Source organism: Macaca nemestrina, chromosome 7 (genome assembly GCF_043159975.1).
Source record: "Macaca nemestrina isolate mMacNem1 chromosome 7, mMacNem.hap1, whole genome shotgun sequence".
NCBI classification, from domain to species: Eukaryota; Metazoa; Chordata; class Mammalia; order Primates; family Cercopithecidae; genus Macaca; species Macaca nemestrina.
Window position 1 is genome coordinate 5,628,351 of NC_092131.1, and position 24,161 is coordinate 5,652,511.

General features: G+C 49.2%; 1 long non-coding RNA gene across 3 annotated transcripts in view; it reads left to right on the forward strand.

Annotated features, from left to right (window-relative positions):
- Window positions 1-23,971, forward strand: part of LOC105467654 (uncharacterized) — a 45,994-nt gene extending 22,023 nt beyond the window's left edge. The window contains exons 2-4 of one of the 3 annotated variants that reach the window (XR_011625494.1): window positions 13,448-13,658; window positions 14,342-14,491; window positions 17,618-23,971. This is a non-coding gene — a long non-coding RNA (uncharacterized lncRNA). Of the gene's footprint in view, window positions 1-13,157; window positions 13,659-14,341; window positions 14,492-17,617 lie in introns of all 3 variants that reach the window. The other 2 variants (XR_011625493.1, XR_011625495.1) reach the window with 2 other exon arrangements.
- The last annotated feature ends 190 nt before the right edge of the window (window positions 23,972-24,161 follow it).

The window sequence follows — 24,161 nt, forward strand, 5'->3', positions numbered from 1 at the left end:
AAAAGATGAATGTTCAATAAATAGGATTAGGATTGCTGGGTAGTCATCTGTGAAAGTGGATGAAAGATTAAAACATAAAAAACAAAAAGTGGCCAGGCATGGTGGCTCACACCTACAATCGCTGCACTTTGGGAGGCTGAGGTGGGCAGAGCACTTGAGCCCAGGAGTTCAAGACCAGCCTGGGCAACATAGACCCCATCTCAATTTAAAAACTAAATAAATAATGGAAGTAATGAAGGGGAGACATTTTTAGTCTCAGAGTGTGGAAATTTCTTTATAATATGACACAAAATTTGAAAGCCATAGAAGAAATTGTGATCACATTAAAAAGTTTTTTTAGGGCCGGGCGTGGTGGCTCAAGCCTGTAATCCCAGCACTTTGGGAGGCCGAGACGGGCAGATCACAAGGTCAGGAGATCGAGACCATCCTGGCTAACACGGTGAAACCCCGTCTCTACTAAAAAATACAAAAAACTAGCTGGGCGCGGTGGCGGGCGCCTGTAGTCCCAGCTACTCGGGAGGCTGAGGCAGGAGAATGGCACGAACCCGGGAGGCGGAGCTTGCAGTGAGCTGAGATCCGGCCACTGCACTCCAGCCTGGGCGGCAGAGCGAGACTCCGTCTCAAAAAAAAAAAAAAAAAAAAAGTTTTTTTAATCTGATAAACCACTATAAGTGTTGCAGGATCTTAGGGGGTATCACTTTTCTGGCTAGAAACCTCTGTGGCTGGTGGCACCCTTGTCTGAATTTTGCTTGGGCTCACTGGGCTCATTCTGCCCATTCAGCCTGGCAGGCTGTGCTTGGCTCATGCTACCAGCCTGGATCCCATGCCTCCAAAGGAGTCTGTAAGTCAGGTATGGAGCAGCGAGGGGTGTGTGAACGAGCGTGGAGTCCAGCCACTGTGCAGACATGCCAGCTGCTGCCGTGGAGCAGGCAGCTCCAGGTGCCAGCACAGACAATGGCTCTCTGCAAGGCTGCAACTGGACCAGGCACATCACAAGCAGCTTTCCCAGCTGGCACCAGAAGCTTGGAGACACCGGGAACTGCAGGGCCCCAAAGAGAGACTCACAACCCTGGCTCAGGTAGCTCCCAGGTCTCCCAGATCTGGGCTTCCCGAAGGGCCACAGCTCTTCTCTCCTTCTCTTCACCTGCAATGTGGTGAGCAGTGGGCATGTTTTAACCCTGTCTGTGTTACAGTTCTTTTAGTCTCACCATTCGGTGGGTCCTGAGTTTTGGTCCTGTGAACAGGAAGAATGAGGTATGCAGACAAGTGAAGGGTGACCAAGATGAAAACGAGCTTTATTGAGTGGTAGAACAGCTCCAAGGAGACCTGGAGGAGGTAGCTCCTTTCTGCAGCCAGGGTGTTCAGCTCCTAGCAAAGAGGGTAGCTCCTCTCTGTTAGGCAGGTCAACCCAAGGAGTGTTTAGCTCCTAGCGTGGAGGGTACCCCCTCTCTGTAGCTGCTCATCCTGTCTTCAGCTCTGCTCTGGCTGAGCCCTGGGCTTTTATGGGCCTCAGAGGGGAGGAAGTGCACATTGATTGGTCCATGGGTGGCCATGGGTGGGCCTGGAAAAGGCACCACAAATTCCCACTCCAGTCCATGGGACTGCAGCCTGGCCCCAGCCTTCAGGCCCTCCCTGGCCTGAAGGTGGCGCCTCACTGGGAACCCACGCCTTTCCACCCTGGAGCAGGTATGCCTCCTACCACTTTTCATGGCACCCAGGCTATTCCTGGTGAGGGGTGCCTGCAGACCAGTGCTGAGCTGCCCTTAGCACCCCCCTTGGCGTCTCTCCCATGCTCCTCGTTACCAAAAATCCGAAGAGGGAGGTTGACATGTTAGTGCTGCCCCAAGTGGGTGCACACCCAGCCAGGCTAGGACAGCGCCCAGGCTCAACCCTAATACCACTCTGAGATCGGAGTGGGTACCCAGGGGTGGGGAGAGGCCAGGCAGCGGAAGCAGACACCCCCAAGCCTGTGCCCTGAAGGCACAGACTGCAGAGATGCCCAGATCCTACACCTGGGAGGGTGGGGCTCCCACCAACCACTCCATGGAGCTTGCAGGCAGCTGGGGGCAGGGGCTTCCGGTCCTCAGTGGGCCCCTTTCTGCCTGCCCCCCATGCCCCACTGCTTCTCTGCGCCCAGCCCCATTGCGGCAGCCCCCAGGGTGGTAGGTTCCATGGGGGGTAGGGGATGTTGGGGAGGGTCCAGCTTGTCCCTGGCTCCTGCTGGCTCTGTGGTTCACGGAACTGCCCCAGGCACAGCTCTACCTCCTCCCCACGCCCTCTCCACAGTGGCAGTAGGCTAGAGTGACGACACGGGGCCAGGGTCCAGAGCAGCAGAGGCTCCAGGCCTGGGGACGGGTCTCACCTGACCATGCAAGGGTAGGGGCAGCACAATCGACTGCCTCGGGGATGCAGAGCACAGGGGAGCCACAGCCACCATTCCTGCTCCCGCAGCTGCCCCTGCCACCACTGCTTGTACCTCCCCACTGTGGCTGGTGCAGTGGCCACTGCCATCATAAGCAAGAATCAACAAACAACAAACTGGAAAAAGAATAAAGCACTCCTAGAAATAAATAAAAGAAAAGCTAAAAATCTAATGGACAAAGGATATGAGCAAACACTTGGGAACAAAACAGAAACACAACTGTCTCTCAACCATTAAAAGATGCTCGGTCTTGGCCGGGCGCGGTGGCTCACACCTGTAATCCCAACACTTTGGGAGACCAAGGTCAGTGGATCACGAGGTCAGGAGATCGAGACCATCCTGGCTAACACGGTGAAACCTCGTCTCTACTAAAAATACAAAAAAATGGCCGGGCACGGTGGCTCAAGCCTGTAATCTCAGCACTTTGGGAGGCCGAGACGGGCGGATCACGAGGTCAGGAGATCGAGACCATCCTGGCGAACAGGGGAAACCCCGTCTCTACTAAAAAATACAAAAAAAAAAAAACTAGCCGGGCGAGGTGGCGGGCGCCTGTAGTCCCAGCTACTCGGGAGGCTGAGGCAGGAGAATGGCGTAAACCCGGGAGGCGGAGCTTGCAGTGAGCTGAGATCCGGCCACTGCACTCCAGCCTGGGCGACAGAGCCAGACTCCATCTCAAAAAAAAAAAAAAAAAAATACAAAAAAATTAGTTGGGTGTGGTAGCAGGTGCCTGTCGTCCCAACTACTTGGGAGGCTGAGGCAGGAGAATGGCGTGAACCCAGGAGGCGGAGCTTGCAGTGAGCCAAGATGGCTTCATTGCACTCCAGGGCGACAGAGCAAGACTCCGTCCCAAAAAAAAAAAAACAAAAAAACAAAAAAACATGCTCAGTCTTAAACTTAAGAAAAATACAAATTAAAATAATAGTTAAGCTGGGCTCAGTGGCAGGTGCCTGTATCCCATCCACTCAGGAGGCTGAGGCAGGTGCTTTGCTTGAGCGCAGAAGTTCTAGGCTAGCCTAGACAACGTAGGGAGACCCCATCTCTAAAAAAATGTTTTTTAGAATCAGATAAAAAATTTTTTTTTTCTTTAGGACAGGGTCTTGCTCTGTCGCCCAGACTGGAGTGTAGGGTCACAATAATGGCTCACTACGGCCTCGACTTCCTGGACTCAACTGATCCTCCCACCTCAGCCTGCCACAGTACTGGGATTACAGGCGTGAACTGCTGTACTTGGCTAAATATTTTCACAGTCAAAAAGTTTGATGACTGTTTACAAGGTATTATGAAACAAATATGTATATTACTGTTGGTGATGTAAAGCTTACAAGCTCAATAGAGAACAACATGCTGAAACCCCATCTCTACTAAAAATACAAGAATTAGCCAAGCATGGTGGCAGGCACCTGTAGTCCCAGCTACTTGGGAGATTGAGGCAGGAGAATCGCTTGAACCCAGGAGGCAGAGGTTGCAGTGAACTGAGATTGTGCTACTGCACTCCAGCCTGGGCAACAGAGCGGGACTCCATCTCAAAAAATAAATAAATAAATACAAACAAAACAAATGACACAGGGCCGGGCGCGGTGGCTCACGCCTGTAATCCCAGCACTTTGGGAGGCCGAGGCGGGCGGATCACAAGGTCAGGAGATCGAGACCACGGTGAAACCCCGTCTCTACTAAAAATACAAAAAATTAGCCGGGCGCAGTTGTGGGTGCCTGTAGTCCCAGCTACTCGGGAGGCTGAGGCAGGAGAATGGTGTGAACCCGGGAGGCGGAGCTTGCAGTGAGCCGAGATCGCGCCACTGCACTCCAGCCTGGGCGACAGAGCGAGACTCCGTCTCAAAAAAAAAAAAAAAAACAAATGACACAAATGAACGGAAAAATAATATTGAAGAAAACAGGAGATGAGAATTTAAAAGAAGTGCTAATATTAGTAGTTTAAATAGATATTGCATCTATGAAATAAGAACGGTCTGCATTCTTATAAAAAACTTGGGAAAATAAAAAAACCTCTTGTATATTAAAAACATAACAGCAGAAATTAAAATGCTAGAAGGGTTGGAAGAGAAAGTTGAAATCAACTGGGCACAGTGGCTCATGCCTGTAATCCCAACAATTTGGGAGACCAAGAATTAGGAACCAGACTGGGCAACACAGTGAGACCTCTCTCTACAAAAAATAAAAAAAATTAGCCAGGCATAGTGGCACATGCCTGTGGTCCCAGCTACTCAGGAGGCTATTGCGGGAGGATCACTTGAGCCCAGGAGTTCAAGGCTGCAGTGAGCCACGATGGCACCACTGCACTCCAGCCTGGGTGACAGCAAAACCCTATCTCCAGGAAAAAAAAAAAAAAAAAAAAAAAAACAGGAAAATTGAAGAAATCTTCGAAAAAGAGCAAGAAGGAAAGAGGAATAGTAGAAGAATAAGAAGCCAGGTGCAGTGGCTCCTGCCTGTAATCCCAGCACTTTGAGAGGTAAAGCCAGGAGTTCAAGACCAGCTTGGGCAACATAGTGAGACCTCCATCTCTACAAAAAAATTTAAAACTTAGCTGGGCATGGTGGTGTGTGCCTGTAGTCTCAGCTACTCAGGAAGCTGAGGTGGGAGGATCTCTTGAGTCCAGGAGTTCAAGATTATAGTGAGCTATGATCATACCACTGCGCTCCAGCCTGGGCAACAGAGCAAGACCCTGTCTCTTTCAAAAAAAACAAAGGGAGAGGCCGGACATGGTGGCTCAAGCCTGTAATCCTAGCACTTTGGGAGCCCGAGACGGGCGGATCACAAGGTCAGGAGATCGAGGCCATCCTGGCTAACACGGTGAAACCCCGTTTCTACTAAAAAAATACAAAAAACTAGCCGAGCGTGGTGGTGGGCGCCTGTAGTCCCAGCTACTTGGGAGGCTGAGGCAGGAGAATGGCGTAAACCTGGGAGGCAGAGCTTGCAGTGAGCTGAGATCTGGCCACTGCACTCCAACCTGGGTGACAGAGCGAGACTCCGTCTCAAAAAAAACAAAAACAAAAACAAGGTCAACAAGTTCAAGAGTTCAAGACCAGCCTGGCCAATATGGTGAAACCCCATCTCTACTAAAAATACAAAAAATTAGCCAGGCATGGTGGCAGGCATCTGTAGTCCCAGCTACTCAGGAGGTTGCAGCAGGAGAATCGCTTGAACCCAGGAGGTGGAGGTTGCAGTGAACTGAGACCACACCACTGCACGGCAGCCTGAACGACAGAGCAAGACTCTGTCTCAAAAAAAAAAAAAAATAACAAGAGTCACCTTTGCTCCAGTTCCCAACAAGTTCCTTATCTCCATCTGAGACCATTTCAGCCTGGATTTCATTGTCCATATCATTATCAGCATTTTGGTCAAAGCCATCCAACAAGTCTCTAGGAAGTTCAAACTGTTCTAACCTCTGCCCATTACCCAGTTCCAAAGTTGCTTCCAGATTTTTGGGTTATCTTTTCAGCAGCGCCCCACTCTACTGGTAACAATTTACTGTATTAGTCCATATTCATGCTGCTGATAAGGACATACCCAAGAGTGGGAAGAAAAATAGGTTTAATGGTCTTACAGTTCCACATTGCTGGGGAAGCCTCACAATCATGGCAGAAGGCAAGGAGTAGCAAGTCATGGCTTACATGGATGGCAGCAGGCAAAGAGAGAGCTTGTGCAGGGAAACTCCCATTTTTAAAACCATCAGATCTTGTGAACCTTATTCACTATCTTGAGAATAGCACAGGAAAGACCCACCCCCATGATTCAGTTACCTCCCACCAGCTCCCTCCCACAACGTGTAGGAATTGTGGGAGTTACAATTCAAGGTGAGATTTGGGTGAGGACACAGCCAAACCATATCAGGGATATTCAACTTGGAACTACTGTTACATAAAACATGGATATTCAACTTGGAACTACTGTTACATACAACATGGATGAATCCCACAGACCTAATGCTGAGTGGACGTAACCAGACACAAGAGTACATATTGTGTAATTCCATCTGTATGAAGTTCAGAAATGGACAAAACTAATCAATGGTGTCAGAATGTTGGTTATCTTTGAGGGAGATATTGATAGGGAAGAAACAGGGAGTCTTTGGGATGCTGGAAAGTCTGCATCTTGAGCTGGGTGTTGCCTGTGTAAAAGTGTGTCAAGTATTACACTTAGGATTTAGCACTTTATGTAAATTATACTTTAATTTAAAAAGTTAAAAAATTTAGCTGTCCAATAAAAATTAAAATAAATGAAATGCAATCCACATAGCCCTGCTAAAGTCAGGAAGAGAATGTCCACTATCTCCACTACTGTTCAACAGTGTATTGAAGGTATTAGCCAAAGCAATCAGATAAGAGTTATAAATTAGGGGCCGGGTGCAGTGGCTCACACCTGTAATCCCAGCACTTTGGGAGGCCGAGGCGGGTGGATCATGAGGTCAGGAGTTCAAGACCAACCTGGCCAACATGGTGAAACCCTGTCTCTACTAAAAATACAAAAAATTAGCTGGGCGTGGTGGCGGGCGCCTGTAGTCCCAGCAACTCCAGAGGCTGAGACAGGAGAATAGTTTGAACCCAGGAGGTGGAGGTTGCAGTAAGCCAAGATCACGCCATTGCACTCCAGCATGGGCGACAAGAGCAAGACTCCATCTCAAAAAAAAAGTTATAAATTAGATATGTAAAAATTAGAAAAGAGAAGGTAAAAGTTTTACTATTTGTTAATGATAGGATCAATATTTACACGGCCCAAGAAAATCAACTAAAAAACTGCTATTAAAAAAGAAATTTTTAAAAAAGAATTCAAAGCTAGGCACCATGGTACAAGGCTGTAGTCCCAGCTTGAGGTATGAGAATTGGTTGAGTCCAGGAGTCCGAGTCCAGCAAGTCCCCTTTTTTTTGTTTGTTTGTTTTTATTTTTGGAGACAAGGTCCCACTCTGTTGCCTAGGCTGTAGCGCAATGGCAGATTATGGCTCACTGCAGCCTCAACCTCCCAGTTTCAAGCTATCCTCCCACCTCAGCCTCCCAAGTAGCTTCGTCCACAGGTACGTGCCACCACACTTAGCTAATTTTCTAAATTTTTTGTAGAGACGTGGTCTCGCCATGTTGCCCAGGTTGGTCTCAAAATGGTCTCAAGTGATCCTCCTGTTTTGGCCTCCCAAAATGCTGGTATTACAGGTGTGAGCCATTGCACCTGGGCTTCAAGGCCCCAGTTCTAAAAAAAAAAAAAAAAAAAAAAAAATTTAAAGAGAGAATTCAGTGAAATGATAGGTTATACAATTACAGAAATCAGAAGCCTTTATACACACAAAGACACAAACAGTATTACAGTGAGCATCTTCATACATGCACTCTTATGGATCCATATCGTAACTTCCCTTGGGTCTGTGCTCAGGAACAGGATTGGTGGGACAGAGGGTTCACACATTCTTCATTTGACTGAAACTGCTAGGTAACTCTCTAGAACAGCCGCACCAGCTGGCACACCCACCAGCATCCTTGCTAGTACTTGTCATATCCCCTACATATCCTCTGTGCTTGTGGAAAATGTGCTTCTGCAAAACCAGGGGCTAGGCCGGGCGCGGTGGCTCATGCCTGTAATCCCAGCACTTTGGGAGGCTGAGGCAGGCGGATCACGAGGTCAGGAGACCAAGACCATCCTGACCAACATGGTGAAACCCCGTCTCTACTAAAAATTTAAAAAGGAGCTGGGCATGAAGGTGCACACCTGTAGTCCCAACTAATTGGGAGGCTGAGGCAGGAGAATTGCTTGAACCCAGGAGTCATGGGTTGCAGTGAGCCAAGATCGTGCCACTGCACTCCAGCCTGGCAATAGAGCGACACTACATCTCAAAAAAGAAAAAAAAAAAAAAAAAAAAAACAGCTAAACTAAGAAAGAAGCAAGCATGAGATCTAGGAAACAGAGGGAAGTGGTGAGAGGAATCCCCTAGATGTGCAGCAGGCCTGCGTTGGGGCACCACTGATTCCAGACTCCCCACCCTCGCCTCCTTAAAGGGCCCAGGATATCAGGAGGGACTGGCCGTAGTCTTAGCTAAAATTATTGTCATTGACAACAGTTCTTCTGTCTATAAAGTTTGAGTATTTCTGCCTTCTCTCAGTATCAGTCTATATCATCCCCTAAGCAGTAGATCTATGCTTTCTTTGTTCTTCTTGCCCTAAGAATAAATCTAAAGACCTTTTTTATTGTCCTTAGAATTTCTGGCAGATTACAGCACAGTCCTCCTGACAGTATTTTTCAGGATTGTGTCATTCTTCAGGATCCATCTCTGATTCTACTTCCCTTCATCTATATTTTGTCCATCCTCTCAAAACATTAGCTCAACAGGGCAGGCGCAGTGGCTCACACCTGTAATCCCTGCACTTTGGGAGGCCAAGGTGGGCAGATCACCTGAGATCAGGAGTTCAAGACCAGCCTGGCCAATATGGGGAAACCCCATCTTTACTAAAAATACAAAACTTAGCTGGGCGTGATGGCAGGTGCCTGTAATCACAGCTACTCGGGAGGCTGAGGGAGGAGAATCGCTTGAACCAGGGAGGTGGAGGTTGCAGTGAGCCAAGGTGTGCCACTGCACTCCAGCCTGGGCGACAGAGCAAGACTGTCTCAAAAAAAAAGAAAAAATTTAGTTCAACAGGGAGCTCAGGCGGGCACACTGGTTTCCATTACTACTTCCCTCTTTTCATCTTCGTCATGATTATTCATGATTGTATAATCAGGATTTCTTTTTAAAGAAGCTCCCTACTTGATATTAGCTGACAGAACAAAAGGTTCTTGATTAAATGATAGCTCTTCCCTGCTCACTGAAAGTCAAAAGCTAACAAAATACTTTCATCAAAAAATGGATTTTGATATCCATTGTTATGAAAATAGTGAAAAACTTCCAAGAGTAAATGACTAGTTTTGTGGACAGATGCTTTTAGAGGTCAAGAACCATTGATTGAGAGAGCTGTTTCTGAACAAAGAACTGGAAAAGCCAGGCTCTACCAATACACGATGTAAACGTAAATGAACCACATTGCAGGCACCTACTTTCACGGAACTCTCCCCTCCTTTGCCTGAACATTTCAACAGCCTCTTTTTTTTTTTTTTTTTTTTTTTTTTTCTGTATTTTTAGTAGAGACGAGGTTTCACCATGTTAGCCAGTACGGTCTTGATTTCCTGACCTCATGATCTGCCCGCCTTGGCCTCCCAAAGTGCTGGCATTACAGATGTGAGCCACTGCGCCAAGCCAAGTATGAAATCTTGTCATTTGCAGCAACATGGATGGATGGGAGGTCATTATACTAAGTGAAATAAACCAGGTACAGGAAGACAAATACCACATGTTCTCACTCACATGCAGGAGCTAAAAAAGAGGTAGAGAGTAGAATGTTGGTTATCAGAGGCTGGAAAGGGAAAGGAGAGGGAAAGATGAGTTGAAGTTGGTTAATGGGTATAAAAATACAGTTAGAGGCTGGGCGCAGTGGCTCATGCCTGTAATCCCAGCACTTTGGGAGGCCGAGGTGGGCGGATCACGAGGTCAGGAGATCGAGACCGTCCTGGCAAACACAGTGAAACCCCGTCTCTACCAAAATTACAAAAAAATTAGCCAGGCGTGGTGGCGGGCACCTGTAGTCCCAGCTTCTAGGGAGGCTGAGGCAGGAGAATGGCGTGAACCCGGGAGGCAGTGGAGCTTGCAGTGAGCGGAGATCGCGCCACTGCACTCTAGCCTGGGCGACAGAGCGAGACTCTGTCTCAAAAAAAAAAAAAAAAATACAGTTAGAAGGAATAAGTTCTAGTATTCAAGAGTACAGAAGAGAAATCAGTTAATAATTTATATGTCTCAAAATAGTTACAAGACAGGAACTGTCATGTTCTCAGCACAAAGAAAAATGTTTGAGGTGATGAATATCCCAATTACCCTGATTTGATTATTGCACATTACATACGTGCATCAAAATATCACATGTAGGCCAGGCGCAGTGGCTCACACCTGTAATCCCAGCACTTTGAGAGGCTGAGGTGGGCGGATCACTTGAGGTCAGGAGTTTGAGACCAGCCTGGCCAACATGGTGAAACCTCGTCTCTACTAAAAATACAAAAAAGATTAGCTGGGCGTGGTGGCACATGCTGTAATCCCAGTTACTTGGGAGGCTGAGGCAGGAGAATTGCTTGCATCCAGGAGGCAGAGGTTGCAGTGAGCCAAGATCGTGCCATTGTACTCCAGCCTGGCCAACAGAGTGAATAAGACTCCGTCTCAAAAAATATATATCACATGTACCCCAAAAATATGTATAACTGTTATATGTCTATAATTTTTTTTAAAACCAACTCCATTCATGGTCACAATCATTGGCTCCTAAGAGGTTGTTTGGAACAAGGCTGCTGATGAAAATCATCTAACTATCAAACCCACATTAACTTTTTTTTTTTTTTTTTGAGACAGAATCTCAATCTGTCACCCAGGACAGAGTGCAGTGGTGCAGTCTCAGCTCACTGCAACCTCCACCTCCCATAGTGTGAACTCAGCTCACTGCAACCTCCACCTCCCAGGTTCAAGCTATTCTCCTCCCTTGGGCTCCCAACTAGCTGGGACTACAGGCGCAGACTGCCACACCTGGCTAATTTTTATATTGTTTTGTAGAGACGGGTTTTTGTTTTTGTTTTTGTTTTGAGATGGAGTTTTGCTCTTGTTGCCCAGGCTGGAGTGCAATGGTGCGATCTCGGCTCACTGCAACCTTTGCCTCCTAGGTTCGAGCAATTCTTCTGCCTCTGCCTCCCAGGTATCTGGGATTACAGGCATCCACCGCCACACCTGGCTAATTTTTTGTATTTCAGTAGAGACAGGGTTTCACCATGTTGGCCAGACTGGCCTCGAACTCCTGACCTTAGGTGACCCATCCTCCTCATCCTCCCAACGTACAGTAATCCCTGAAATCTGGGATTACAGGCGTGAGCCACCATGCCCAGCCGAGATAGGGTTTTGCCATGTCGCCCAGGCTCATCTCGAACTCCTGGACTCAAGCAATCCATCTGCTTCAGCCTTCCAAAATGCTGGGATTATGGCGTGAACCAATGCACCCGGCCTCTACAAAACATTTTTCTTAAAATTAGCTGGAGGCTGGGCGCGGTGGCTCAAGCCTGTAATCCCAGCACTTTGGGAGGCCGAGACGGGCGGAACACGAGGTCAGGAGATCGAGACCATCCTGGCTAACACGGTGAAACCCCGTCTCTACTAAAAAATACATAAAACTAGCCGGGCGTGGTGGCAGCGCCTGTAGTCCCAGCTACTCGGGAGGCAGGAGAATAGCGGGAACCCGGGAGGCGGAGCTTGCAGTGAGCTGAGATCCGGCCACTGCACTCCAGCCTGGGCGACAGAGCGAGACTCCGTCTCAAAAAAAATAAATAAATAAAATTAGCTGGACATGGTAGTGTGTGGCTGTAGTCCCAGCTACTCGGGAAGCAGAGGTAGGAGGCTCGCTTAAGCCCAGCAGTTTGAGGATACAGTGAGTCATGATCATGCCACTGAACTCCAGCCTGGGCAATAGAACTGAGACCCTGTCTCAAAAAAAAAAATTCAACTCCCACTTCTTCTTTTTTTTTTTTTTTTTCTGAGACTGAGTCTCGCTCTGCTGCCCAGGCTGGAGTATATTGGCACCATCTTGGCCCACCGCAACCTCTATCTCCTGGGTTCAAGTGATTCTTGTGCCTCAGCCTCCTGAGTAGGTGGGATTACAGGCATGTGCCACCACACCTGGCTAATTTTTTTGTATTTTCTTTTTTTTTTTTTTTTTGTTGTTGTTGTTGAGACAGAGTCTCCCTGTGTCGCCCAGACTGGAGTGCAGTGGCCGGATCTCAGCTCACTGCAAGCTCCGCCTCCCGGGTTCACGCCATTCTCCTGCCTCAGCCTCCCGAGTAGCTGGGACTACAGGCGTCCGCCACCTCGCCCGGCTAGTTTTTTGTATTTTTTAGTAGAGACGGGGTTTCACCGTGTTAGCCAGGATGGTCTCGATCTCCTGACCTTGTGATCCGCCCGTCTCGGCCTCCCAAAGTGCTGGGATTACAGGCTTGAGCCACCGCGCCCGGCCATTGTATTTTCAGTAGAGATGGAGTTTTAGCATGTTGACCAGGCTGGTCTCAAACTCCTGACCTCAGGTCATCTGCCCACCTCGGCCTCCCAAAGTGCTGGGATTACAAGCGTGAGCCACTGCACCTGGCCCCCTACTTCTTTTATGTATTTTGGGGCAGGGGCCTTACCATGTTGCCCAGGCTAGGCTCAAACTCCTGGGCTTAAGCAATGCACTCCCCTTGGCCTCCAAAGTGTTGGGATTACAGGCGTGAGCCACCACTCCCGGCCTTGAGTGCTTATTATGTACTATATTTCCCCGTATTTTATCTAAATTTAGTCTCTAGAATAATCATAGGAAGTAGACATTATTATTCCCATTTGATGAGAAACTCTCACAAGTCATGTGAGTGGCAGAGCCTGAATGTGAGCCCAGGCTTCTTCATACGGAGTGTGGAAGTCTGTGACTTACAGGGAACTCGTGTCATTGATGCATTTAGCTTACTTTCCTAAGGGGCTTTCAAGGGGGACATTTCCCCTGGATTCAATTTTCCCCTTAGCCACTAACTTTCAAACCCAACCAGAATTTCAGACCCTTCAGTTCAGCTCTCCTGCAGTTGGTTGAGTCATTAGGGGAAGTCTGAATGGGGCCTGGAATAATAACAACTAAGTTCTAATTTTTGCTGCAGGCCCTCTAGCCCAGTCCACTGGCCACCTGGAGAAGCACTGCTGGACTGGGGGAATTAGGCCATACAGCATCTACAGAGAAGCCCAGCTCCTTACTGGGACCCTGGTCCACTTCCCAAGTTGACCTTCCTGCAAGAGAACATATCACGTATTTTAATACATTTGACAGTCACAGGGGAAGTCTAAGGAAGCCAGGGCCTGCCTGCTTGTGGCCTGTCCAAGTTCATCCTCTGCCACCCTATCTCTGTTATGTTTGGTTTGGAAGTCCAGAAGATTGTGTTTATGTTCCCAGCAGGGCACCCGTTCACTGGTACCAAGAAAAGGCCCAAGTGTTTCCCTGGCATCAGGTCGTGTCTGGATCCACCACTCCACACTGTCTCTGGAAACAGCCCTTCCACGTCTCTGCATTCCCTGTTACTGTGTTGCTGGCCTTCGGACGGAGCCAAGGTGCATGGCAACACCTCTATGAGGGTCTGTAGCCATTTATATTGCTTAGGCTACTGGTAAGTGGACTAAGGTTTAAAATTACTATCCTAAACATTTCTAGCTAATGTTAACCAGCCATCCAACCAACCGGTGGTGGGAGTCACAGAATGCTAAAACAATGTCACTCTCTTTACTGTTTATTCCCTGCCTACCCATCCACTGAGTTGACATCTACTGAGAGCCCACTACAGGCCCAGGCAATGTCCAAGAGAGTCCCACATCCCTACCTGGAGTGCATGTGACAATCATCATCATACAGGGCTATAGCACATATATGACAAAGTGCTGTGGGAGAAAAGAGAAAGACAATCCAATCCTTTGGGCTCCCAGAAGAGGTGGCTTGCGAGCTGCGCCTTGAGCAGCCACTTACGGAGGACAGCATGAGCAAAAGTGGGGAGGAATGTGGGCGGGAGGGGCGTGCAGAAGTGGGCAGTGGAGTTTGGAGTGACTGAACCCTAGGAGGGTGGTGGTGGCAAGAGATGAGGGGGGAGTGTTGGAGGGGCCTGGGCAGGCTGTGCTGAGGAGTTTGGACTTGACACTAAGGCACAGAGAACCACGGAAGGGGCTGAGCATTAGAGGAACAGAGTCACACTCAGTCCCTTAGAACGTCACTCTGGCCTCTGGTTAGACATAGTGGGTGGAACATTTGCATTCATCTCTGTTCCTTCTGGAGCCCTGCTAATGTGTGTATCTCATGCAGCCACAGGACAAAAGAATGGAAGAGGAGAAAGCAGCAGGAGAGAGAAGTGAACCAAATTTTGAATGCTGGGAGCAGATGGACAGGTGGTGACTGACCTTCCCTCAAGCATCTCTGGAGCCACAGCCCCTAGCCGGCCATGTCCAGCATGTGGTAATTTATTGAACAAGAATGGGGGGTACTAAAATACTGACTAGAAGCTTTGTGATTTGTGAGTAAGGGTACAGGAATTTCATTAGAGCCCGTCCCACTATGTCAGAGTCTATACGTCTTTGAAGCTGGTCAATTTCTTTAGAGAGGAACTTCACAGATGAGGAAATTGAGGCACATGGAAGTCAAGTTGTCTCTCCAAAGTCATACAGAGTGGTAGCAGAGCAGGGATTTAAACTCTTAGCCAGTAAAGAATGAAAAGATAGGATTACTAATCAAAGAAATACAAATTAAAATCAGGGCTGGGCATGGTGGCTCACACCTATAATCCCAGCAGTTTGGGAGGCCCAGGCGGTCAAATCACCTGAGGTAGGGACTTTGAGACCAGCCTGACCAACATGGAGAAACCCTGTCTCTACTAAAAGTACAAAATTAGCCGGGCATGGTGGTGCATGCCTGTCATCCCAGCTACTTGGGATGCTGAGGCAGGAGAATAGCTTGAACCCAGGAGGTAGAGGTTGTGGGGAGCCGAGATTGTACCATTGCTCTCCAGCTTGGGCAACAAGAGTGAAACTCTGTCTCAAAAAAAAAAAAAAAAAAAAACAGATTGAAAATTTTGTTTTTTTGAGACAGGGTCTCACTCTGTTGCCCAGGCTGGATTGCAGTGACCCAATCATAGCTGATAGAACCAAGCCCTGAGAGAATTCACTGTGAGCCTGACCCTCCTAACACTGCTATCCTTCCTCAAAAAGCACTGGGAGATTCACCAGCTGTTCGTTTTTTGTTTTCTTTTTTTTTTGAGACGGAGTCTCGCTCTGCCGCCCGGGCTGGAGTGCAGTGGCCGGATCTCAGCTCACTGCAAGCTCTGCCTCCCGGGTTTACGCCATTCTCCTGCCTCAGCCTCCCCAGTAGCTGGGACTACAGGCGCCCGCCACCTCACCCGGCTAGTTTTTTGTATTTTTTAGTAGAGACGGGGTTTCACCATGTTAGCCAGGATGGTCTCGATCTCCCAACCTCGTGATCCACCCGTCTCGGCCTCCCAAAGTGCTGGGATTACAGGCTTGAGCCACCGCGCCCGGCCGCCAGCTGTTCGTTTTTAAAGAGGAAATTTTTACATAATAAAAATGTTTTTGAATATTTAGAGTTCTTTTTTTTTTTTTTTTTTTTTTTTTCGAGACAGAGTCTTGCTCTGTTACCCAGGCTGGAGTGCCATGGCACAATCTTAGCTCACTGCAACCTCTGCCTCCCTGGCTCAAGCTATCCTCCCCGCTCAGCCTCCCAAGTAGCTGGGACCACAGGCCCATGCCACCACTGCCTGGCTAATTTTTGTATTTTTTGTAAAGATGGGATTTCCCTATATCACCCAGGGTGGTCTTGAACTCCTGGACTCAAGTGATCCACCCACCTTGGCCTCCCAAAGTGCTGGGATTACAGATGTGAGTCACCATGCCCAGCCTACATTATAATTTTATTTTTGGAATTTTAAAATAGAATTTAGAAGAGATACCACTAATGACAGGAAGCCCAGGGTCCCTGTGAGAATGGAGGGACATCAGGGAAGCCGCTGCTGGGCAGTAGCACTAACGGGCTAACACTCGGGAAACAGAAGCAAAAACGAAGTGTCCACATTCTCACTCAGTAAGAACGTCAGGGCCGGGCGCGGTGGCTCACGCCTGTAATCCCAGCACTTTGGGAGGCCGAGACGGGCGGATCACGAGGTCAAGAGATTGAGACCATCCTGGCTAACACGGTGAAACCCCGTCTCTACTAAAAAAATACAAAAAAACTAGCCGGGCGAGGTGGCGGGCGCCTGTAGTCCCAGCTACTCGGGAGGCTGAGGCAGGAGAATGGCGTGAACCCGGGAGGCGGAGCTTGCAGTGAGCTGAGATCCGGCCACTGCACTCCAGCCTGGGTGACAGAGCGAGACTCTGTCTCAAAAAAAAAAGAAAAAAAAAAGAAGGTCAGCCACTGACCTTTGTAAAGCAGAGCATTCTTCACCAGCCCTAAACACACGTGTCACATTTAATTAGCTTAGCTGTTTTAATGTGGGTAACAAGATTGAATGTTGACTGAAATCCAATGTTAGGGAGGTCTTCTCCTGCTTTTTTTTTTTTTTTTTTTTTGAGACGGAGTCTCGCTCTGTCACCCAGGCTGGAGTGCAGTGGCCGGATCTCAGCTCACTGCAAGCTCCGCCTCCCGGGTTCACGCCATTCTCCTGCCTCAGCCTCCCGAGTAGCTGGGACTACAGGCGCCCGCCACCGCGCCCGGCTAGTTTTTTGTATTTTTTAGTAGAGACGGGGTTTCACCGTGTTAGCCAGGATGGTCTCGATCTCCTGACCTCGTGATCCGCCCATCTCGGCCTCCCACAGTGCTGGGATTACAGGCTTGAGCCACCGCGCCCGGCCTTTTTTTTTTTTTTTGAGAAGGAGTTCTGCTTTTATTGCCCAGGCTGGAGTACAATGGTGTGATCTCGGCTCACCGCAACCTCTGCCTCGCGGATTCAAGTGATTCTCCTGCCTCAGCCTCCCGAGTAGCTGGGATTACAGGCAGGCGCCACCACACCCGGCTAATTTTCTATTTTTAGTAGAGATGGGATTTCTCCATGTTGGTCAGACTGTTCTCGAACTCTGGACCTCCAGTGATCCGCCTGCCTCAGCCTCCCAAAGTGTTGGGATTACAAGCTTGAGCCACCGTGCCCAGCCTCTCCTGCATTTTTAAGTGAAATACAAAATTGTTGAAAAGGTTTTCATATAAGCAGCATGCTGTACGCTACGGAGTGCTGCTTGGAATACTACATTATGAAGTAGCTTAGAAATTTTTTTAGTTGGCTATTATACATCCATTAGCCACTCAAAGTATTAACTTAGCATTATGATTTGCTACAACATATTAATTGGGGCTAGGACACATCAGTTTATAAAACATTTGCATAATGCTTGCCTGCTCTAACTTTGGAGAAGGTACAGGGTGTTTGCAATATGTGGAGGTTTCAGCTCATTCTTGCTCAGTTCTACTTAATAATCCACTTCTACTCTAGCTGTTCTGTCCTCTAGTGAAATAATTTAGAACTACATTAAGACAGAAATGGAACCTGGTCTAACTGTCCCATCCCTACTCCTCATTTTACAGACAACAAAACTGAGGCTTGGCCAGGTGCAGCAGCTCAAGGACTGTATCACTTGAACCCAAGAGGCGGAGGTTACAGTGAGCCGAGATCGTGCCATTGCACTCCAGCCTGGGCGACAGAGCACTTTGGGAGGCCAAGGTGGGCAGATCATGAGGTCAGGAGATTGAAACCATCCTGGCTAACATGGTGAAACCCCATCTCTGGTAAAAATACAAAAAGTAGCCAGGTGTGGTGGCACATGCCTGTAATCCCAGCTACTCTGGAGGCTGAGGCAGGAGAATCGCTTGAACCAGGGAGTCGGAGGTTGTGGTGAACTGAGATCACACCACTGCACTTTTTTTGTCTCAAAAAAAGAAAAGAAAAAAAAAGGATGGGGGCAGTGACTCACGTCTGTATTCCCAGCACTTTGGGAGGCCGAAGCAGGTGGATCACAAGGTCAGGAGTTCAAGACCAGCCTGGCCAAATGGTGAAACCCTGTCTCTACTAAAAATACAAAAATTAGCCAGGCGTGGTGGCAGACGCCTCTAGTACCAGCTACTTGGGAGGCTGAGGCAGGAGAATCATTTGAACCTGGGAGGCGGAGCTTGCAGTGAGCTGAGATTGGGCCACTGCACTCCAGCCTGGGAGACAGAATGAGACCCTGTCTCAAAAAAAAAAAAAAAAAAATTCCCCAAGGCTTAAAGGGAAGAGACTTGCCCCTAGGTCAGTAAAGGAGGAGCAAAGAAGCCAGCATTCCCTCTCCCTGGAGGTGGCAGGGAAAAAAGGCATTTGGAAGGGATAATGTTGATCTGGAAGAGGAACAGCATGAGAGCAGAGGTGTGAACTAGCAGGGTGCTGGGCAGAGGTGTGAACTAGCAGGGTGCTGGGCAGAGGTGTGAACTAGCAGGGTGCTGGGCAGAGGTGTGAACTAGCAGGGTGCTGGGGTGGGAGGGCCTTTTATTGCAGGGTTTGGAGATGAGGGCAGAAGCTGACAGGACCAGGTAATAGAGGACTACAAGACCAGGTTATAGAGGACCTGTAGGTCCAGCCCAAGTCTATAAGGAAGTCTGCACTGAAACTCACAACCCATATGTGACAAGGTAGCCTGATCAGGGTACCTACTACCTGGTCCGTTGGCCACATAGGCAATTCCTGACAGCCAGGTGACCCCTGGCTCAGTGTAGACAAAGGAACGATCAGCTCCCCTACCAGGCAGGAACATCACATCTGCTCATTCCTCCTCTAGTTTCAGCTTTAACCCACCCCACCTCGAGAGGTAGCTGCGGATAAACAAGCCCTCTGGGCACTGGATGGACCAGCTAGGCCTGTTCTTCCACTGGCTGAACCAGAGGTTGCCCTTGGGTGGGACTCACCAAGGCCTCTGCTCTTGCACTGGCCAAGACCCGAACAGGAGCAGCAGTGGAGGGCAGAGCCAGCCTGCACCCACCCCGGTTTGTGCCCACCACCCTATAGTTGCAAGGGAGATCCTGGGAGGTTTTAGGGAGGAGCAGGGAGGGCTGTCCACAATCCCCGGCTCTCTCTCTACCTTAAGACTGCTTGCTTCAAATTTTGCTTTTTTTTTTTAACCCTTCATTCTTCCTTTTTTTTAAAAAAAAAAAATTGCTTTTGTTGGGTGCGGTGGCTCAGACCTGTAATCCCAGCACTTTGGGAGGCCGAGGCGGGCAGATTACCTGAGGTCAGGAGTTCAAGACCAGCCTGGCCAACATGGAGAAACCCGTCTCTACTAAAAATACAAAATTAGCAGAGCGTGGTGGTGGGTGCCTGTAATCCCAGCTATTCAGGAGGCTGAGGCAGAGAATCACTTGAACCCAGGAGGCAGAGGTTGCAGTGAGCCGAGATCGCACCACTGCACTCCAGCCTGGGCGACAGAGCCAGACTCTGTCTCAAAAAAAAAAAAAAATTGCTTTCTTCTCTTACACAGACAGTTTCATTCCTACTCCATGAAAGGCTAGAAGCTTTGCCATGAACTTTTCAGGGTGAAACACTAATGATGGTGATCTAGACTGGAAGTCACATAATTCTCACTTTCCTGATTCTCCCATTCACAGGGAATAAAGAAAAAATGAAATTCCTAAACTTCAAAGTCATTTCCAACTGGAGGCCCCATATACAACCAATTAGCTGGCCAGTAGGTGGCGCCAAAGGTTAATCACAGCCTTTGGGCGAAGGGTTCCCATTTGGTCCCGCTGGAAAGCAATTCAGTTATCCATTCAGCACACATAGATGGCTGCGTGCCATGTGCTGGGTCTTGAGATGAGAAAGACAGAGTCTAATTTCAATTCACAGCAGGGGCTAAGAGCTGTGGAGGAGGCACCCAGAGTGAATTTGGCCAGAGGAGGTGATTTCCAAGCCAAGCTCGGCAGACACGTGTTTGCCTGGAGAAGGGCATCGCAAGAGATTCCAGGTGCATTTGGAGAACAACCCAGCATGGAGAGACGATCGGGGGCAGAACGTAGACGCTTGGGCTGCTGCAGTAATCTGGGTGAATGAAAGGGAGTGCTGTAACGTTGAATCTGAGGGGCCCTGAGTACACTTAACAGGATCTGCTGCCCCTGGAGGCTGGAGGGAGGGGCGAGAGAATAGAGCTGCTGCGAACTCAGAGGAGGAGAGGAGGCTGGAACAAAACCAGAAAACAATGCAGCCGCATATTCTTGGTGCACCCTCCACCCTCACCCCCCTTTCGTGTTCTGTTTGCCTCTCTCAGTATCTATTTCTCTGCCATATTCTTAAATCACCAGGTCCCCTCGTCAGGGCTGACCATGGTGCCCCATTAGGCTGCCTCAGGGAACTCAGCTGGGTTGTGGGCAGGGCTGGAGGTGCCTTGGTGACACGTGGGTGCCCGGCATTCCAGATCTGAGAGTACCAAGGTCAGGCATGGAGATGGGCACAGGAGGGGGCCTCCCAAGGAAGGTGTGTGTTGACATGCCAGCAGTGAGCAGGCAGAGGCAGGGTCAGCCAGGCCCTGGGGTTTGAATACCAAGAGAGGGACTACAAGCTCAGTGTCCTGGGAGCCTGGCAGTTTTCTGCACTGGGAAGTGGGCAGATGAAAACGGGAATGTAGAACACACAAACCCAGCAAGAGCCAGCTGGAAGTGGAAATGGTTTGGGGCCCTGAGGGCCTGGATCAGGGCAGGACCCTAAGCACAGAGAGAAAGAACGTTTTAAAGGAAAAATCCACCAGACTTGGCAGCTGTCAGAATGTGGGGGCTGAAGACAAGAGATGAGTCAAAGATGACTCAGAAGATCTGAAGGTGAGTTCAAGGGAAAATGGCAGTACTTTGGGGAAGGAGTTCAAATTTATGTCCAGGACCCCTGGTTCTGCTAGGAGACAGGAGCATGCCCGAAGGCATCCCACTTGTTTGCCTGTTTCTGGCCTGTCCCTCCCCGACTAGAACATAAGCTCCTGAGGGAGCTGCCTCTGCTTTGTCAGTTCTTTGTGCTTTGCCCAGAGGGGCTTACGCACACTGTCCCCTGCCTGACTCAGAGCAGATGCCAGGGGTGCAGACTGAGGCTGCCGCAGGAGGGAGGCTCGGGCGGCCTGCAGCTGAGGGGTGACAGGGAGGAAAGAGTCCTGCCACCCTCTCCCACAGGTGCTCCAACATCCAAGCACCCCCAGGACTGGACCCCCTCACAGGCACAGCCTCCTGTCCCCCAGGCCTCTCTTCCTCTGAGATCCCAGGCTTTCTGACCCTACTGAGACTGCCATCCTGGGAACCGTCTTTGTGCCCATTCATGCCTGTCTCATTCCCTTCCTTCCCAATACATCCCTTCTAGCACATTCCTGCTCATGTTCCCAGCATCCTGTTCACTGGAGGCCCATCCACATGGATGCGCCACAGACATTGTGGTCCAACAAAGGTGACACTGAACCACTGGCAAGGGTCACCTGCCACCATCTGCCTGAGCCCTGTGTTCCCCTGGTGAGCACAGCCTCATCCACCCGGGAACCTCTGGGGCTCCTGTGCTTCACCCGGTTAACTCACTCCCCTGACCGCTCCCAAGTTTGCCCCTGCTCCGCCCACCAACTCTTCGGGGACAGGTCCTCCTCAGGTCTCACTGGAAGTGTGCTTCCTCCACCCCACGGTCAGAGTGGACGTGGGTCAGACTGCAGCTCCTGGGAAGACGCCACAACACCTCCTCTGGTTTCCAGGCCACATTTCCAGTCCCTTGGCCCCCGCCTACCTCTGACTTCAGCTCCAGTGGTGGCCAACCCCTGCCCCAAAAGGGGCTCTGTGTCCCCCCACCCACTGCACTGAAGGAATTTTCCAGCCTCCATTTTCTTTTTACTTCTTGCCTTCTCACTGTTCCCTGGCTAACTCCTAGTATTCCTTCTAGATTTCACCGCAGACCCTCAGGGCTTTTGCAAACTCTGTTCCCTCCCTCTCCTGCATGCCCTTCCCCACACTCCTTCCCCGCAGCCAGCACCTGCCCTCCTCAGTGCTTGGGGTGCCCCTCACCATCCCAGCGCTCTTCAAGAGTTTCTGAGTCCACATATTTAGGTGGTGGGGGCTTTATGTCTGCCTCCGCCACAATGGTGAGGACCCAATTTTGCTCCCACTTTGACCCAGGGCCTGGACACGGGCTTTTGGTAAACAGATATGAAATGAATGGTGAACAGACAAATAATGAGCAGTAAGACTCCATTTCTGGCTTATCAACGTGGCCAGACATATTTTTTCAGCTGCACTCCAACAGTGGGAGGGGAGGGGAAGGAGAGTTTGCCGACTTCCCAGTGGCAGCATGTGGTGAATTCAAGAAGTGACCAACCCCAAGCTGACCTTTGAAAGACAGGTTAAAACTCGCTTGGTGAAGTTTTGGTACTGAAGTATCCTGATTTTATAGTTACTCAATGGAAAAACTGGTTTGCTCTGTGGAAATCCACTTTAGGGTCACCTCTGAAACATAAATGGCCAGCACCTACTCCCAGGATCCCCCCACATCCCTTCTTTTTTCTTTTTTGAGAGAGTCTTGCTCTGTCTCTTAGTCTGGAGTGCCGTGGCACAATCTCGGCTCACTGCAACCTCCTCCCCTCAGGTTCAAGTGATTCTCCTGCCTCAGCCTCCTGAGTAGCTGGGATTACAGGCACATGCCACCATGCCTGGGTAATTCTTTGTGTTTTTAGTAGAGATGGGGTTTCACCACATTGGCCAGGCTGGTCTCTAACTCCTGACCTCAGGTGATCCACTCGCCTCGGTCTCCCAAAGTGCTGGGATTACAGGTGTGAGCCACTGCACCCGGCCCTTTCATGTCCCTTCTATGGTCACACCCCTATTGTAGAGATATTTAGACCGAAGCACAGAGAGGCTGAGGAGCTTGCTCAGAGTCACACAGCCAGTGAGTGGCAGGATCGGAATTCACAATCTGGCTCCAGACCTGTGCTTTAACTGATGCCATCTTTCTTGGAAACTGTGTCTCCAAGAAATGACTGGATTTTTTTTTTTTTTTTTTTTTTTTTTTTTGAGACGGAGAGTCTTGCTCTGTCACGAGGCTGGAGTGCAGTGGCGCACTCTCGGGTTTAAGCGATTCTCCTGCCTCAGCCTCCCAAGTAGCTGGGATTACAGGCACATGCCACCACGCACAGCTAATTTTTGTATTTTTAGTAGAGACGGCGTTTCACCATGTTGGCCAGGATAGTCTTGATCTCTTGACCTTGTGATCTTCCCACTTTGGCCTCCCAAAGTGCTGGGATTACAGGCGTGAGCCTCTGCACCTGGCCTTTTTTTTAAAGTATATATATATATATATTTTTTTTTTTTAATTTACTTTTCCCATACTACACTGATTTATAATTTTTCTTTCCTAAGTATGAACCACTTACTTTTCCTATATAACTATAGCTTGATCCTGAACATTTCTTCAACTTTCTACAAGGTTTGCTAAACATTGATTATTTAAAAACAACTGTTGGCTGGGCGCAGCGGCTCATGCCTGTAATCCCGGCACTTTGGGAGGCCGAGGCAGGCGGATCACATGAGGCCAGGAGTTCAAGACCAGCTTGGGCAACTTGGTGAAACCATGTCTCTACTAAAAAGCAAAAATTAGCTGGGCATGGTGGCGCACGTGTCCCAGCTAGTCAGGTGGCTGAAGCATGAGAGTTACTTGAACTGGGGAGGCAGAGGTTGCAGTGAGACAAGATTTTGCCACTGCACTCCAGCCTAAGTGACAGACCCTGTCTCAATAAAAACGACAATAAACTGCACATGTTTAAAGTACAATTTGATGTATTTCAACGTATGTATATACCTAGGAAATCATCACTACAATCAAGATAATGAAGATTCATCATCCAAAAGTTTCCTCAGGTCCCTGGGATCCTTCCCTCCCGCCCCTGTCTGCCCACCTCCTTTTTTTTTTTTTTTTTTTTTTTTTTTTTTTTTTTTTTTTGAGACGGAGTCTCGCTCTGTCGCCCAGGCTGGAGTGCAGTGGCCGGATCTCAGCTCACTGCAAGCTCCGCCTCCCGGGTTCACGCCATTCTCCTGCCTCAGCCTCCTGAGTAGCTGGGACTACAGGCGCCCGCCACCTCGCCCGGCTATGTCTGCCCACCTC